Source organism: Panthera leo, chromosome A1, assembly GCF_018350215.1.
Source record: "Panthera leo isolate Ple1 chromosome A1, P.leo_Ple1_pat1.1, whole genome shotgun sequence".
Lineage (NCBI taxonomy): Eukaryota > Metazoa > Chordata > Mammalia > Carnivora > Felidae > Panthera > Panthera leo.
This window is the reverse complement of record NC_056679.1, coordinates 191,067,101-191,086,019: the sequence shown is the minus strand read 5'-3', so window position 1 is coordinate 191,086,019 and position 18,919 is coordinate 191,067,101. Positions and strand designations below refer to the sequence as shown.

General features: G+C 39.7%; 1 protein-coding gene across 1 annotated transcript in view; it reads left to right on the top strand.

Annotated features, from left to right (window-relative positions):
• SGCD (sarcoglycan delta) overlaps positions 1 to 18,919 on the top strand; it is a 938,027-nt gene that overhangs the window by 366,844 nt on the left and 552,264 nt on the right. The window contains exon 2 of the mRNA XM_042948464.1: positions 17,497 to 17,650. The gene's annotated coding sequence lies outside the window, so the exon portion shown is untranslated. The remainder of the gene's footprint in view (positions 1 to 17,496; positions 17,651 to 18,919) is intronic.

Below are 18,919 nucleotides of genomic sequence, written 5' to 3'. Positions count from 1 at the left end.
GAAAGACTTGAATTCTTTGCTAGTAACTTTTGGGAAATGTGTATCCTATTGATTATGGCCTTTTTGATTACATAACACATTTCTTCCCCTTGATTACCATGTGATATGGTCCTAGTCCCCTCAGGTCCAATTAAGAGTTTTTCTAAGTGCTCTATCTGATCACTCCATTTTGTTTTTCTGGATAGCGTTTTTCTTTTCTTGTCTTTTCTTTTTCCAGCATCATTGTCAATTTACTTCTTATACCTGTTATGGATATTTAAAAGTAAATAAAGTTGGAAATCACAGCTAACTTTTATTTCTCATTCGCCCATCAAATTACCTTGGAATAAGTCTAGAGGTCACTGGTTCTAAATCTTATTTTGGATCAGAAGCTGTGGGCCTTCTCCTTAGGAAGATGGAAATAACAAAAGGTTTTGCATAAAGTGCTGGGGGTTCATGGAACACCGAGGAAGTCATCCCTGGCTTCAAGTTCAAACCTCGATGATTAGAATTATCAAGACTGGCAGTTCTCCCGTTACTGTTCTGTTCCAATGGAGTAGTTCTCTCTAAAATGTTCTAAATTAGAACCCTTATTGTTCTAAATTAGATTCTATTAATGGTCCATATTGGTCATATTAACTTGCATTTGTGTGGTTTCTGCTTTGTAAAATTCTGGTTACTTTTCCAAGCTAAACCCAACACCCCTTGTGCCATGAAGCTCCCTGTCTTCTCCTGAACCTTCATGTGAACCAAAAGTAGGTAGCCTTTCTCTGTCATTCCCACATTCAACTCCCGTCCCACTTTATAGTTGTATCTCTCATTCAAGTTTGTGTGTTTGACTATGTCATAGTTGTATTTCTGCCACTATGTTCAACTTCTTCCTGGAAACAGAAATTCTGTTTTTTTTCATCACATATTTTTGTTCACATAGTGTTAATAGTAAATACTGAAGAGACATGGGCTTTTATCAACAAGAATGACCAAAATAGGTTTGGGAGCTAACCCGGTTGCCTCTCAAAATGTGCACTGCCCTACTTCTGGAATAGAAATGTGTGAGATGTAATAAAGTAGTCGAGTAGCTTCAATTATTTATCATGATGTGGGCAATGGTTGCTACATTTGATAAAAATAATGAAGAGCGTTGTCTAATTTGATGAATTGGTGTATTGTAGGCCACTTTAGACTGTTTTGCAACAGGGGAACTAATCCACTCTGATTGTATCAGTTATTATGACAGAAAAATAGGAGCAAACAAGACGCATGCCTTCTAGTAGCTTTCATTACTTAATTTTAATGTTAACCTTGAAAGTTATAAGTTAAAGATGTTCTACTCTTTGCATTCTGTAGTATTATCAACAGATGTTAAAATATCTTTGTGAAGCAGCTAGGTATAGATTTTAAGAGCTATTCATGTGGAATCAGTAGGTAGGAACTCTTGCCTCTTAATAGCTATACAATGTTGGGCAACCTGTTTAGTTTATGACTGAATTCTCACAAGTGTAAAATGGGGATAATAGTCATAACTGAGTATAGTTTGTTATGAGACTGGATGCCTTGTACATATACCACACATTAAATAAATATGATCTGTTAATAGGGAAAGTTGCTGGGTATTTACTTTCCATAATTCTTTCCATAAATTTTATTTAATTTCGAAAATTCTAAAGAATATAATTCTTTCCACAATTCATTATAATTTTATAATTACTTTATAATATATCCTTATGATATGTCCTTAATTTTATTTATTTGAAACAGCCTTTTAAAGCTCCTAGTTGTATTTCCTTTAAGGATCTTGAGGGCACTGATAATTACCTTGGGCAGTATTCACATCCACAGATGAAGTTTCGACCAAGACCTTATTGCCTTTCTAAGCAAATGTTTGTTTTTATTTAATAAATTTTGTTGAGCTGTGTATATACAAATATGGAAACTCTTGGGTATGAGGGCTCATCAATTTCAGTATTTAGTTTCACTGTGAGTGCATCAAGCCAACATGGTGGTGGGGGTGGCAGTGAAATGAACCAGTTTATTATTTCAGGCCTGTTACTCTCTGATACCTTAAGAGTCCATAGGGTGATGGAAAGTAACTCCTTTTGTAGTAGTCTAGTTATTTCCTTCCAACAATAGTAATGCCACCAAATCCTCACTGAGTGTGCTGATAAACCAGATCTCCAGAAATGAACACCTTGTGTTACAGTATTGACCAATGTTAAGAGTATAAATACTCCCAACATGTTTGATTTCAAGGTACATAACTTAACAGCCAGTTTACAAAATTCCTGGAAATTGAGCAGGACTCTTGTTAGTTGGCTTCAGCTTACCAGGACAGATTCTTTGATCTCATCTCTCAGAGCTGCCCTCTAGTTGATTGCCTTCCGGTAAAGTAAAATTCCCCTTCTTTAGGATACCCTCTTTCTTTTCTCCCCCCCCCCCCCCCCCTTGTCTTGCTGACTTCTTAGGTTTCCTTTCAGATGCTGTGCAGATTTTATTGACTTAGTTTTGGTCCTTGTCTGATTTTTCAGTAGTAGGGTGGTGCAGTGGGGAAGCAGAGGGAGAGGGAGGGGGAGCCATGCAACATAGAAGTCTTGCTCATTCCTTAACATACAAATGGTTTAGTCTGTTGTAATTCCTTAATGTAGCCTTCATGGTTCTGTGTGGTCTCATCCCAATTTATTTTTCCATTGTGAGTGGTTATAACGTTCCATCCTGAAAATGTGTAACGCCTTCATCCATATACTACTTATTTAAGTTCCTTGAAAGTACAACATTCTCTCTTCCAGGATCTCCTACAAGGAGCTCTCTCTCTGCCTAGGAAGCTCTTCACCTTTCTTCCCCTCTTCTTCAGTTTTCATCCAGGTAAACACTCTTCAGCCTCACAGCTCAAGAACACTCCCCTCCCTGTGATGACCCAAATTAAGGTTATCCTTTGGTGATCTTGCACACCCTGATACTTAACTCTGTCAAACCATTTTTTGTATCTCAGTCATTTCTCAACACAGAGATGAGTGCTTGAAAGGCACTACATGTATATTTGCCAAATGAGAAACCATGGCCTTTGAGGGCACTTAGAGATTAGGAATCGGGAGATCGTGCATCATTTGGGGCAAGTCAGAAGATCTTTAAGACTTTGTTTTTTTTCATCTATACAAACTTGTTTCTGTTTTTACGTTTTCAGGAACTCCCAGCTCACATGTGCTTTGATGATCAGTGTCAAAGTGTAACATTTAACATAGCCCTTTGGGCCTGAATTCCTTTAAGACCTGAGAGGCAACCTTGTGCCATGGTTTGTAAGTGTGGACTCTGGATTTAAACTGTCTCAATACAAATCCCAGCACTGTTACTTCTGACAAGGTGCTTGGTGTCCTCTCCTATGAAGTAGAGATGATGATAGAACCTTCCTAATAAGTTAGGGAGAAGAACTGAGTCAGTGCATATAAACAGGACTTCCATCTTTTTCACTCACCGATAGTGTTCTTTCCCTCCTCTCCTGATAACACTACTTGGTGTAATTCCTTCTCTGCCTTCTGGGAGATAGTACAGCATTGGATTGGCTGCCGGCCGTTAGCACAGAGATTTTGAGAAAGCATGGAACGTTTTTTTTTTGTTCTCCTATTTCCTCTTAGCATTGAGTTGCTTCGTGTACATTGGCAATTTTATTTTTCAAACAAGTACTCTTGCCCTGTATCCAAAATAACTTTTCGAATTAAGGTAGTGATGTGTTCCATTCTCAGGGGTAATTATCTGTAATGCTTTATTTTTAGAGTAATATCCAGTAATTTTCAGAAGCTGGAGCTTGTCATAAAATCATTGAAAGATAAGTAATTTTCTTCTAACTACTCCAGGAGAGTAGCTCAATTGATTCCAATCATGCTTGAGAAGGGAGTTTAGCATTCAGGTTGCCAGTTTATACACACAGTGAGGATAAGTATGTTATGAACTGTCTGAGATTTGGGGTGGGGAGGGAACTATGAGGAAATAGGCAAATGAGAGAAACTTACTAGAAAATCCGGTTCCAGTAAATAGGAATACTTCTGCTACTGAAGGAAGGAAATGACTTTTACATCCATGGAACATCTGAAACTTCTCTAAGCCAGGGAACCCGACCTCCTCATGAATGAGGCGGGGAGAAAAGAGAGTCCATGTCTTCGACAAATCACCTCCAAATTATTGTGGTATCTTTTTGAGGGCATGGGGAACAAAGATCACACCTTCTATTTACAGTGTGCTAAAGACTAGAGACCAGAAGGGGCATGGCTGGTGCCTCACAAACAGAAGACTGGCCAGTATGGGCAGCACATGTTAAGTAGGTAGAAGTGTAGAATACAAGATGAGACCAGTGAAACGGGCCAGACCTCGGATCTTCTAAACCACAGTGAGGATTTGAGATTGTGTTATAAAAGTCGTGGGAAACCTTCGGAAAATTTAGGCAGAGGAGTGGAAGTGACTTAGGTTTAAAAGCTCATTCACTCTTATGTGGATCCTGAGAAACATAACAGAAACCCATGGGGGAGGGGAAGGAAAAAAAAAAAAAAAAAAAAGAGGTTAGAGTGGGAGAGAGCCAAAGCATAAGAGACTGTTAAAAACTGAGAACAAACTGAGGGTTGATGGGGGGTGGGAGGGAGGGCAGGGTGGGAGGGAGGGCAGGGTGGGTGATGGGTATTGAGGAGGGCACCTTTTGGGATGAGCACTGGGTGTTGTATGGAAACCAATTTGACAGTAAATTTCATATATTAAAAAAATAAAATAAAATAAAATAAAAAAAAAAAATAAAAAAATAAAAGCTCATTCCTGCTCTAGGGAAGAAAAAGGGGTGGGGTCAGCCCAAGATGGGTTGATGAGAGACCGTTGAGAAGGCTGTAGAAATATTCAGACAAGTGGAGATGTGCTTTTAGGGGCTCCTTCTAGGAGAGGAGAGTGGACAGTAGATGGAGAAGCCACCACCATGTGAGAGGCATTGCAGATAAGCTGCTGAGTGGCAGTTGTCCTGGGTGCTTAGCAGGATTATGTGTGGCTCTTCATGTGAAAACATTGAGAAAAGCAGCGTGTATTCTGTGTGTATGCACGCACGTGCGTGTATTGACGAGGTAGAGTGTATAACCTTGCCTTAACTGTATTTGTTAAAACTGGAGGCTACATGTAGAATTGTTTTCATGCTTTCTTATGTAATTGTGAAGGAGTTCAAGGATTGACCCATTTATTCTCCTTTTTAATAAACCATTTTTCCTCTTAGAAATTTCTCAACTTAGAACTTTCAGTAAGCAAGCTATAAAATTGAGATAGAAGTTTTTGGACTTCAGCCAAATGGTTCATGTAAGTTCATGAACGTCACTTGGTGCCAGATGGCTAAGAACAATTATCAGGCATTGCTTTCAACTGTGATGTTTTCAGAGAACTTTATGATAAGCGACTAATTTAACTTCACATTTGCCTAGTAAGAAGTGAAGGGAAAAAATAATAGCTATCTAAGGCACAATTATGTAACTCATACAGCTCTGTGGGTTCTTAAAAAATATTAAGTGTAGTGACTTAGCTTCTACTGTGGTGGGAAATAGATGGTTCGGAAAGGCTTAGGACCAGCAAACCTGTATTTCCCCGTACTTCATGCCTAGACTTATGGAATTGTTTGGATTTTGTGTTTGTTTTGAAAATCCAAACAGGATGCTAGACCTGTCTTGTACTCTTTTCTCCTTTCAAAACTGCGGGTATTCTTATGCCTCCTTCACAGTGTGGAAAACTGAGGCTGGATGAGTAGGTCGATTGCTTTAAGTTTGCGGAACAGGGATTTGATTCAAAGGTTTGAGTGACTCTGTAGTCTTTGTTTTGAAATTAGATGACAGCTTTCCTCTCCTTGCTGAGGCTACAAGGCTCTTCCTCTCCCTAGCCAGGCCCTTGGCTGGCCCACAATGTGTATCTGTGTTGTTTTATAAACTTTCCATAATCTACCTCTTGATGGGGCTAAATATGTTTCTAAATCTAATCTTTCTGGTTTCTAATGTGATTTCAGTGAAAGCTTATTTCCAATGCAATGGTTTTGCAATTATAGTGGAGTCTCAGCTTATGTGCATTTAATTTATGCAAATTCAACTGTACGTGCATAGCAAATAAAAAGAGAGCCATTTACATAGTGCAGAGGATTCTGTCCCCTGTTCCATGCAGTGGGCACATGCCACAGAAGAAGAGAGACTGTATTCTGCTGTTCTCAGTGTCTGTCCTAGTCTTTGGCCCCCCTGTAGGGTGAGAATTTGGTCTGAGTGAAGTTCTATCCCTTAATCATACTTACTTTTCACACTCTAAGGCCCGTAAGATGAGTCTTCACTTTGATTGTTCAACTAAAGAAGTGTGTGGTACAAAACAGAAGGAAGGTTTTTTTGTTTTCCCCTCTGGATCTGTTCATTTAACAAATACTAAATCAGCATTTATTATGTAGCAGCACTGTTCTAGGCTCTAGGAATACTACTGCGGATACAGTGAACTACTAGAATAGATCACCTGCCCTCACAGAAATTAGAGCGTAGTGGCTTCTGAAATCTATCAGTTAATGTGCCACCTTCCTAAGATATTTTGAAGAATGATGTTGGTTTTATGTGGTTTTCACTTTGCTGATTTTTAACATTAAATCCCTCTGTCCAGCCAGTTTGAAGACACTTGGGCACTTTTTTAGAAACCTAAACATATTCTTACTTCATGATCTAGTGATTATGCTCCAAAGAGTGAAAACTTAAGTCCATAATACAGAAACCTGCTCCTGAGTGTTTAGAGAAGAGTTATTCATGATTGCCCAAACTTGGAAGCAACCAAGATGCCTTTCCGGAGGTGAATGGGTACAGAAACTGTGGTACATCCAGACAATGGAATATGACTCAGTGCTCTAATGAAATGAGCTGTCAAACCATGAAAAGAACTGGAGAAGACTTAAATGTGGATTACTAAATGACAGAAACCAATTTGAAAAGGCTACGTACTGTGGGATTCCAACCAAATGACATTCCGGAAAAAGTAAAACTATAGCGATATTTAAAATCTTAGTGGTTGTCAGGGATTAGAGGGAAGGGAGGGACAGACAGATGGAGCGCAGGGGATTTTTAGGACGATGGAAATATTCTGTATAAATACTGTTACGATGTATAAATACCTGCCATGAAACATTTGTCAAAGCCTATGAATGTGTAAAACCAAGAGGGAAGCCTATGGTAACCTATTGACTTGGGGTGGTGATGATGTATCAGTGTAATGGCTCATTGATAGGAACAGATGGACCACTGATTCAGGATGTTGCGGATGGGAGTGGCCATGAGTGCTTAGGAGGAGGAAACATATGAGAACCCTCTGCACTCCCTGCTCCAGTTTGTTGTCAGCCTAAAACTGCTGTTATAGTCTCTCTCTCTCTCTCTCTCTCTCTCTCTCCCTCCCTCCCTCCCTCCCTCCCTCCCTCCACCCCCACCCCCACTGGTACTCTCTCTTTCTCAACAAATAAGCATTAAAAAAATAAACCCCTTGTTCCTCTCAGGCACCCCCACATAAGCCACAACTCCTTATGTGTCCTGTATATTCTTACTAGTTTTTTGATAATAGATAGAATGCAGGTGTATAGTTGTGCCAGTATCATAGAAACATTTGGAAAGATGCTATTTGGTAAGACATGGTCCTTCAAGATGGGAATCGGGCAGTAGAGAACTGGATCCTTGTTGCTCACCTGGCCCCAATCACTTTTGTGACTTTGGACAAGCCACTTAAGTCATCTGCAAAGTAGTAGATCTGACTGGCTGGTCCCTATGATCCTGTCCAGTCCTTTTCTTTGAAATATTTTTAACTGGATGATTTCGACTTGGTCCTAATTATTTAACAGTGTTATGGTAACATCGCTCCAATGTCACGAATTACAGGTCATATTTTTATTCCTTTAAAAAGTAAAAATATTTAAAGGTATAAAGGTGGATAGTATTACAGTGCGCTCTTCTGTGGGCTTCCTCATAGGGTGGATTCCTACTACCTCTTACATAATTCTTTGGAAATGGCTACAAAATTGTTCTTACATTTATGGCGAGAGTAAAACTATTTTACACTGTGGGACACCCTTTGCTTTTAGAGGTCACTTTGGAGAAAGTATTCAATATGACCTAACAGAGATCACAGGACAGTCCATTTATTTTCAGTTTTTATAATATTTTATTGTATAAGGTTACATTTTTTTAAATTAAGGAAAATCATAAAATGAACGGTTGTGTGTCTATCACCCAGCATGGCAAATCCTAAGATTTTGCAATATTTGCTTCCCAATTGTTGAAGTAATAAAATACTAATGGTTAAAGTTTCATATGCAAAAAAAATTTTTTTAAAGATTTTTGAAAACATTATTTTGAGAGACAGCAAGCCAGAGAGAGGGGGAGAGTGAGAGAATCTCAAGCAGGCTTCACGCTCAGTGTGGAGCCTGATATGGGACTTGATCCCACGACACTGGAGTCATGGCCTGAGCCAAAATCAAGAGTCCAACGCTCAACCAACAGAGCCATCCAGGTGCCCTGGAAAAAAATTGTTTTTAAAATGAATTTCCCAGGGAGCCTGGGTGGCTCTGTCTGTTAAGCATCCGACTTCTGCTCAGGTCATCATCTCAAGGTTCATGAATTCAAGCCCCGCGTCAGGCTCTCTGCTGACAGCTCAGAGCCTGGATCCTGCTTTGGATTCTGTGTCTCCCCCTCTCTCTGCCCTCCCCTACTCCTGCTCTGTCTCTCTCTCAAAAATAAATAAAACTAAACAATTAAAAATAAAATGAATTTCCCATTTCTGTTTGTAAGTGTGTCACACACTCATTAAGAGGAAAAAAATAATGAGAATTAAAGAGGTCAAAATCCTACATAATTTTACCACCTAGAGACAACTAGTACCATTTTTATTACATTCCTTTGTTTAAAAAGTTGCTCTATGTTGGGGAACCTGGGTGGCGCAGTCGGTTAAGCATCTGACTCTTGATCTTGGCCCAAGTCATGATCTTGCAATTCGTGGTTTCAAGCCCCGCATCGGCCTCTGCACTGATAGTGCAGAGCTTGGTTGGGATTCTGTCTCTCTCTGCTCCTCCCCTCTCTCTGCTCCTCCCCTCTCTCTGCTCCTCCCCTCTCTCTGCTCCTCTCTCTCTGCTCCTCCCCTGCTTGTGCTCTCTCTCTCTCTCTTAAAATAAATAAATAAACTTAAATATTTTTTTAAGTTGCTCTATATGGTTTTATCTGGCAGATAGTTCCCCTTATTTTATTATGGAAACTTAAATTTTAAAATAGAGGGAACAGGGTAATGAAATCCTAGGTAACCATAAATGAACTGTAAGACTTGCAAATTCATTAGCAGTCTTGTTTCATACATCACCCAGACCTCACTCGAGCAAATTCCTATCCATAACCTTCTTCCTTCAATATTGCTGTGTTCATCTCAAAATGGTAACATCCTTTTTATAAATTAAACAATGTCATTCTTATACCAAAGATATTATTTTGTACTAGCAAATACCTAGTCTTTTTTGAAGTGACTGCTGACATTTTTTTTCTTTCACTTTGTGTCTCAAGATCCAAATCCCTTTCAGCCCTCAAAAGTGACTGTCTTTCTGAAGTTTCTCTTAATTCATAGGTTCCCATCACTCTTCTCCTTGTGATTTATTTGTTGAAGATGATCTTGTTCTTGATCCTGCAGACAGTTCCACAACCTGGATGCTGCTCATTGTATCCCTCTGTTGTGTAAGCAAATTCCTTGGTCATGTGCATTTCCTTTAAGCTAGCAAGTTTAATTCAGGTCACATGTTTTTGGCTAGACTGCTTCCTAGGTGAAGCTATTGTGCATCCATAAGGAGGCACCTTTTATCTTTCTTTTGTAATATTAGCACCCATTGGTGATTATTACCTGGATGCATTATTTCATTAGGGGTTAAACAGTGGAGACACTCTACTTTTTTTATTTTGTTTTCATTTTTTGGTGAGAAACTTCTACAAATGGTAACTTCTTTTCTTCAGTATTTGATTATACGTCCTAAGGAAAGGCAGGACAGAAGGTTGATTTCCATTTATTTACTATTTTCAAAGTAATGATGTGGTTCTCCAGTGTCTTCCAAAGATGACCAGTAAGATTTTTTTTCTTCTTAGTATCATTATAAACTCACTGATTTAAATATATCTGTGGTATTTTCATTCTTTGCAGTATTAGGATCATTTATGTTCTAATTTTCTCATGTGTAATTTGGATTTCTTATTATGAGTGTTGCTGAGTTCATGGGCTATTTGCATGTTTTTTTTCTTGTAAACTTCCTGTTGATATCCCTTGCCTATTTTTCTAGACACTTATTAGTATTTTTCTTTTCTATCTTTATAAGGTATTTAGATTGGGAATAGTAACTCTTTTATCCTACAAAATGAAAAGATTACCCCTCAAAAACTCATGTAAGCAATATAAGGAGAAAAACATGGGCAGTTTTTATCATAGACAAACATGAGTTCATGACCCATCAGGAAAGACTCTAGGGGTGGTTGGAAGCCCAGAGCCTAGACTCACTGTCCAGGGTTCCAGTCCATACTCTGTACTGTGGCACAACTTGCTTGAATACTCTGAGCCTTCTCCTTCTCCATATGCAAAAAGAGAATCCCAATAGCACTGCTTCATTTTGGAGCATTTCTTGAGCAAATGTAAGCTCAGAACAGTGCTGGTACCTATGAGCTCAATAGCTAATCATTTCTGAGACTTTGATTACTTAACAAAACCAATGATAATGTGTTATGCTTTTATTAACATCTTGGGGGTTGGACAATAATTCTGCCCCTCTCATTCTCAGGTGATTTGGGTTTATCCAATGCCTCAGTCATTCCCTAGACTGGCCTTCCCTCTTTGCCACCACAGAATTAGCAAGGAAAAGGTATAACTTGCTTTGGAGATCAATCAGTGAAGGAGATCAAACATAAATGGTTAATATATGTCCACATACAGATATAATGCCTATGCAATGTCTCCATGTTACATTCTTACTCTGTTCCTCAAAGAAAGAAATATGACGCAGATAGATTTGATGTTCTCAATGTCTTGTTCTAGTAGTTAAGGCACGAACGTAATGTTGCACGTAATATTTTTCACCTCCTAAAATCCTTGTAAGAGCTAGTTGAGGTGTTGTTATGCCCTTTTAATAAGAAAATTCATACCACTATGAATTATAACATAAGTACATTATATTAATTCAAACGTACCATCATTGTATTAAAGTTATTCCTCAAAAAGAACGCTTTGAGATATGTATTATGACTTCTGTCTTGCAGATGAAGCACTGAGACGTAAAAAGCATGTCCAAAGATACAGATAGTGGGCAGCTGAGCCAGGAATCAAACCCATGCAGGGATCTGATACTTTCAGCCAGTATGACCTTTGCAGTTTATGGTAACAAGACAAGATAGTGTCCATGTTTACAGCCTCTTAGAATGACACGTTTTTGCTGAGCACCCTTGAGTGTTCGTGGTGTCATAATCTTGTGGATCCAACTTCTATATGTCACCAAGAGCAGGAGATCAGAGACTGGGGTTCCAGGGATGAGGTGATGCTTTCTTATATTTTCTTTACTGTGTTAGTATCTAGAGGTAGATGGAAAGCTGCCACTTAAAATGGCCCCTGGTAACTTAACTACTGGTTCACTGAGGCATGTACTCAAGCTGTGTCTCCATGCTAACATATAAGAGGGGTGTGATAAATTCACCACTGGCTGGGTTTGAGGTGGCTTAGGAAGCCTGCTGTCTGGATTTGAGACCACGTGAGGTACTGTGCTGCCACTGTGAATTTTGTTGGGATCTACAAGGTCGGATGGTCCATAGACATGTGTGGAAGTTGATGGAGAGTTTGAATACATGAGTCATGCAAAGAGCAGGTGTATTTAAGGAATCGTATATATACTTGCTATTAGGCTGGGAACAAAGACGGCTTCTCTGGTGACAGTGATACATTTCCTAAAGCAAAGGTGAACCTGTATTTGTAGATAGCGAAAATAGCAAATGTCAGACTGGGAGAAATAGTGGATAGGTGCATATGGAAAGGGGTGAGGGTGGGCATCTATCCTTCGATGAATGTTAAATTTTAAAAGCACATCTTGTGGGCCACCGCTGTTTCTGTCTACAGACTGTCAGTGTCTGACCCTCTTGATGAAGTTGGAGATAAATCATTTGTTAACTAGCCAAAGAAAAATGCAGATGAACAATGAGCCCAAAAGCTAGCAAATTCTTTCAAGTTTCATTATAATGTTCAGTGGCATTTCTTCTAGAGTCCCTTTGATTTCACTATTCAATTCTTTTAAATGTTTATTTTGAGAGAGCGAGTGAGCATAGCATGCACGTAAGCAGGGGCATAGACGAGAGTCCCAAGCAGGCTCCATGCTGCCAGCACAGAGCCTGACAACTGGGGCACAATCTCACTAGCCGTGAGATCATGACCTGAGCCGAAATCAAGAGCTGGACACTCAACCGATTGAGCCGCCCAGGCTCTCCTCACCATTCAATGCAAAAGGCTCACCAGGTAAGAAAATGAGGTGTTAATGAGTTGGCAAGAGATCAGGTATCTGAAAGTCATTAGATATATCCTATTATCCTTAAAATCCAGTGACACAAATATTCTTCATTTATTCCCTAGTATTTTCATGGTTTGGTGTCCAGATTAGGAATAAATAGAAGACTTCCAGATTTAGCCCAAAGGTAGTGATTGCAGTTACAGATGAGCACCCAGATCTCCAAAATATTTTATGTTTCACCGACCCAAAGCTGTTTCAATAAAGTTAGCTGGTAGGAAGTGTAATTAATATTTTAGAAACTGAGTCCACTACCAGTGGTGACTGGGTGCAGGGCATCTGCTGTTCAGGAGGCAACTGTTCCAACATGGGGTGTGACCTCCTCTATGGCTTTGGAAGAAACCTGCCCTCTCCTGTATCTGGGTGCTTTCACTCTGTCTGGCAGAAACCCAGCTGGGCCAGTCTTCCCACTTAGGTGCTTAGGAGACTGACTGAATTCTTTCCTTGAAGATCAGACTACGGCATTTCTGAGCGTCAAAACTCCCCTTGACCAGATCTAAAATCTAGGAAAGAATCCTTTGTGATTTTCAGTGTATTTGGAGAACACCGCGAAGCTCCAGGGTTGGTTCTGAGTTAAATCCTGTCACTTTCTAGTTGCGGGATCCCACGCACATTACTTTAATGACGTCTTCGTATGCAAATGGAGGTAATGAACATGTGACACATTGCTGGCAAACATGAATGCCACGTGTATGTCTGTGAGGTGCAGCCTTGGACACATACATGGTTTGTGTATAATCACAGTGCTTCTCCTTGACAGGGAAGTCTTCTAGGGCAGTGCTTCTCCAGTTCCTGGTAAAACCCAGCCTAGTTCATTGGATTTAAATTCACGGTTCATCCCTTCCCCCTGGCCCGCTTCCACTCAGAAATCTTATTCTAGATACACAATTCCTAGTATCTTTATGTCCCTCTCCTACTCTGCCTCGTCCTGCCCTCTCTGGCGAGTGTGTCTGGGTGCATTTGTGTTGTGTTGTACACTCACAGGAATCGTTATTAACTCAGCCCAATCATTAGAGAGGTGTGGTTCACACTCTGCCATCAGAACAGCCACTAATTGATGCCTCTTGAAAAATGACATATTCCCTGAAGCATTCAAGGCTGCCCAACAGGCAGAGATTACACCCACCTCTGTGATTAGCACTCTAACCATGCAGACATTGGTGATTGAAGACACATGTTGTTCTTTCTTGACATTATTCCCTTTGGCAATATTCCTAGTATATCCTTTCTCAGTTTATTTTGCCATATAACAGCATTAATCCCATCACATTCCCGAAGATTTCAAAAAACGCTGATTTCTGCAGCTGTGTCCTTTGAGCCCAGTACCTTCTTTCCATACCATCCGTGTAGCATTTTGTTAATGAATGGAATGCATACTTGTGGATTTGGTGGCTACTTTTTGTTTCTTTGCTGCAGGAGGGAAATAAACCAGGATCAACTGAGAAGAGGTGTGTGTTGGATGGGGGCTGGGCAGCAAACTAAGGAAATGAGCTTAATTCTTGAGAAAACCAAGAATTAGAGAGTTCTCTACAAAATCAGCAGAAATTAGGCTCTGTATAGCAGGACACTCTCTGTCACTACTTGAGACAATCCACAGCTTTGGAGGAATTTTTCCAATCTTCCCATATCTGGGCAGAAGTTAAGAAATGGGAAAAGACAACAAAAAACTGCTGGAGTAAAAGCTTCATGAGGATAGGAATGAAATCCTTAATCTTCCCTGCCCTTAACAAAGTGCATGTCAATATTGTGTGTTCAAAAAACATGTGTTCGTAAATGCATTTCTGGGCAAGTCCTTCAGTGACTTAGTATGGAGTATACGTAACTTGTCCCTGAAGCATCCTAACTTATTATTGGGTTGTAGTGTAGTTAAACCTGAAAAGTAAGTGACATTTTCATGTTGTTACTACCTGCGCATAGTTTCCTAATATCAGTTAGGAAAAAAAAGGAAGAAAGATGAATCCAGATAGAGACTCAAATTCTCAAAGCAGTCAGCACAATTTTCTTCATAACTCCATGTATCATTGTGCCAAATGATAGCATTGTGTGCCTTCCAAATTGGGTTTCTTGGCTTTGGAATGCAGGAATAATTGTAGACTGTGGCTTTATGATTATCAGCCTAAAAGAATTCTAGGGACAAGATCATCCTCAGATTGCTGGTCATCAGCAAGAGGATAAGAAAAGAACCAGAGAACTTGAGTGTCTCATGTCGCAGATTTCTGCCATCTGCCCTTAGAAAATAGGAGCAGTTGGGGTAAAGCCTTTCCAGAGAAAGTCATCAGGGGCCACAAAAGCAGTTGCGTGTGATGAAAGATGGAGAAGATTAAGACTCTGCAGGCAGGTAGAGAAAAACTTGAAATTTCATGCAGGATGGTGGCCTGCAATCATGCAAAATAAAAATTAAGAGCAACAAATATTGAGTCCTTAGGCTCTGCACAGTAACAGGTGATTCACCTATGTTACCTTGTTTGATTTCCATAAACCCCGTATAGAGACAGATATTTCTATCCACTCGCTTTGATAGAAAAATGATTTTTAGACAGGTGGAGTGTCTTGGTTCAGAGTTTCACTGTGGTGGAAACAGGATGTGAATGCTAGCACTGTCCTGAACCCTAGTTCTTAAATATTGCACCATGCTTCGTAACCAGTCTTCGACTACTCAGAATGACGAAGCCTTTTACTAATTACAAAGGAAAGCAATCAATTTTGGGGGAGAGAGAACCTCTTTGAAGGGCATGTATTTTAGCTCAGCGAGCATCAGGATCTCAGGAAGGGGAAAGGATCCCACTAAAGGCACTCGGTGCGTTGGTGGCCCAACTAGCCTCAGATCCATAGTCCTTTGATTCCTGCCCCACACCTTTTCCCTAAACCTATTTCTCCTCTTGCCTTTATCTAATCTTGGATCCCTTTCCCTCATATTCACTCAAGAAAGGCAGGGACTGAAATTTGAGGGAGGGACAAAAAATAAGTGTAGAGGAAAGGCAGTGGAAACTGAGAAAGATGAGGTGAAGGTTAATAGTGAGAATGCTACATAAGGGTGAAAGCAGAGCCATCCCACTATGTGAAATATATTCTCTTGAGTTTCTAGAAAACCTTTGGGCTCTTCAAATATAAAATACATCTTCTGTGTCACCTGCCGGGCTGTACTGAACCTATTCCTAATGCCAACACTAATCGGTCCTCATGTAGCTGTGATTACATAGTATCAGGAATACTGGAGACAGATGCTTTTGGTTTAAACCTGGCTCAGCCATTTATCATCTGAGTGGCCTCGAGAAGGTTTATGTAACCTTCCTGTTCGTTCATTTGTGCGTTCGTTCATTCATTCATTCATTCAAAAATATATGTTGAGCTCCATGTTGGTGCTAGGCTGTACATGAAGTGCTGGAGATCCAGCAGGATACCAGGGATAAAATGTCTTGTCTGCATGGAACTTGTGTGTTACTGGGAAAAGGTAGATAATTGAGTAAACCATGTAGTATATGAGCAGGTCTTTACCAATTTGTAAACAGTGAAGGGGGGATGAGGAGATGTTGTCAGGGTTTACTATTACCAGCAATTGTGAAAAGGTCACACTGGAAGGAAGATATAAAGTAATGAGGGGAGAAAAAGCCTTCCAGGTAAGGGGAAGGTGCCCAAGTCTGCAGTACAGCTAGAGGAATAGTTGGGAGGCCAAGGTGGCTGGAGAGGAGTCAGTGAGAGTGAGGGTAGGAGATAAAGACGGTGGTAACAGAGCTGTGTCATGTGGAGCCTTTTCGGCCGGTATAATGACTTTGACTTTGGTTCTGAGTGAGGTGGAAGGTTTTGAGCAGGGGAGTGTCATGGTCTTACTCAGGGGTCTAGTTGAGAGTGACAGCCATGGCTTGAGCATACCTGCTGTGCAACCTTATAGATCTATAATGATGCCAGGAAGCAGTGTGAGTGAAGGAGAAGGTAAAGTGGTCAGCTTTTGGATTTATCCTGATGATAAAACCACTGAATTTTGAAGAGAACATGGGGTATGTATGAGAGAGAGGAGTCAAGGTTGACTGGCAGGGTTTGCACCTGACCAGCAGGGTGAATAAAATTGCCTTTGAGAAGGAATAAATTAGGAAGAGTGTGAGCCTCACTTTTTTTATTCAGAGGGTGTTGTATGGGTAATAGAATCAGGACTTCACTTTGGGCATGTCCTGACATGTCTGTCAGAATTCCAAGCAGAGTTGTTGGATAGGCCGTCGATCTGAGAGTCTGGAGTTCAGTGAAGTACCTGGGCCAGGAGATGATCTCAGAGTTGTCAGGGTATAAATAGTTTCCTGAGCCTTGGAGTTCGGGGATGCCCCTGCTGAGTCAGTTCACAGAGAAGATAGTTTCAGGACTGAGTTCCAAGATGCTCTTATCTTGAACATTGTAAGAGAGGGGACTCACAGAGGTAGCCACGATGGAGCGGCCAGCGATGACAGGCAAGTTTGGTATCTTAAAAGCCAGGGGAGGGAACTGTCTCAAAGTGAAGAAGGGATGCATTGTCCCCTTTTGTCTCATTTTAACATAGACCACAGTGTGAAGCACGTTTGCTTGTTTTTATTCAAGATTTGCTTGATTCACTGGTGCAAATATGCCACCAGTAATGAATTATCTTGGGAAAAAAATCTCTTTTTTAGTTTCCCTATGAAGTGAAATGAGCAAATTTGGTTATTTGTGTCCTAAAAAATCTGCCAGCCTTGATGCAGTGTGACCTTTTCTGCTTTTGTATGATTACTCAAGTCTAATCAAGACTGAATCCATTCAGGTATTATTTGTATTTATGCCAATCAGAATTTAATGTGTCTTCTGTTTAGTCTATTCAAGTCAAATGCTTTAGAATTTAATATCCTTGTTGAAGGTCCGGTTTAGGTTTCATTTATGAATATCTTCTTTCTCTTATGATGTTTTGTGTTTTTTTTTTTTTTTTTTTGCTGTTGTTGTTTTTGTAGCCGTGGAAGAAACCTCCATCTTCAGAAGGCAGTACTGGAACCCGTGTGGAGGTTAAGAACACTATCCCGTTGGTGGTGGCCTGAGGAGACTATCTCAACCCCAATGTTGCCCTGAAATTTGTGTTCAAGATTCAAGAAGATTAGGACTGCTAAGGTATGGAACTTTGATCTTGAGATCTATATGTATATATACACATACATTTAAGGATATATATATATATATATATATATATATATATGTATATGTATATATATACACACACACACACACACCCCCATACACGTGTGTGTGTATATATATATATATATATATATATATATATATATATATATATATATGTGTGTGTGTGTGTGTGTGTATATATGTGTATATATATTTATATATGTGTATATATGTATATACACATACCCCTCTTCATACCCCATTTCTCTTTCCTTTCTCCTTTCCTCTTTTCGAGCAATGATCTTCTCTCTTGCTACTAACTTTTGGGATGTGGTGGGATGAATAAAGGTACAGTGAGAGAAGCCAAAGTCCACGTGGTCTCCATAATAATGAAGTGACCAGAGGGGAGTGAGACCAGGCATGGGGAGAGGTGTGTGCAGGTGTCTGTGATAGAAAGAAAAGTGAAATGGATCCAGGCGCCTATGTGATAGGACTTCAGGTACAGAGATGAATGAAGAAGGTGTGCTGTGGAATACACTGGTAATTCCTACTTTCAGTGTCCACAGGACACTTTTGGCAAAGCTTTGTATTATTTCTTAAGATCTTTGGGAGGACCTGCCTTAATATTTATTTTGGATACATACAAATGTTGAGGCAAGTTTGAATAAGGAGATTCCATTTTTTTTTTTTATGGTTGCAGTGATAATCACTGTGTACATATACAGGCATATGTGTAATACATATGTATTATATGTATTATATATACATATGTATTATATATGTATATTGTATTATAATATAATACATATGTATATATATTATAACACATATATATTATAATACATATGTATACATACATATGTATTATAATATATATATATATACTATATATATATATATATATATATATATATATATATACACATATATATATATATATATAATTTGTGGAGTGGTGTGTAAACTCTCTCTCTCTCATTCTCTCTCTCTCTGGATGGTGAGAGAGGAACAGATGGAGGGAGGAGAGAGAGAAACCTACAGAAACTACCATTAATGGCACGTTTACTGTGTTAGGCATTGTTCTGTAAGCTCGGGGGGAAAATCACAAGTATAAGTGATAACAGCCATCTGGAATAGGGATTTCTGTTCTGGGAAAACAAAAGAACTATAAGTAAAAAGGTTTTCTGAGACTCTGTACCAAGGAAGGGCCAATGGGCAGACACTCTCAGACATATTGGAGTTTACATCTCTATGCTCACT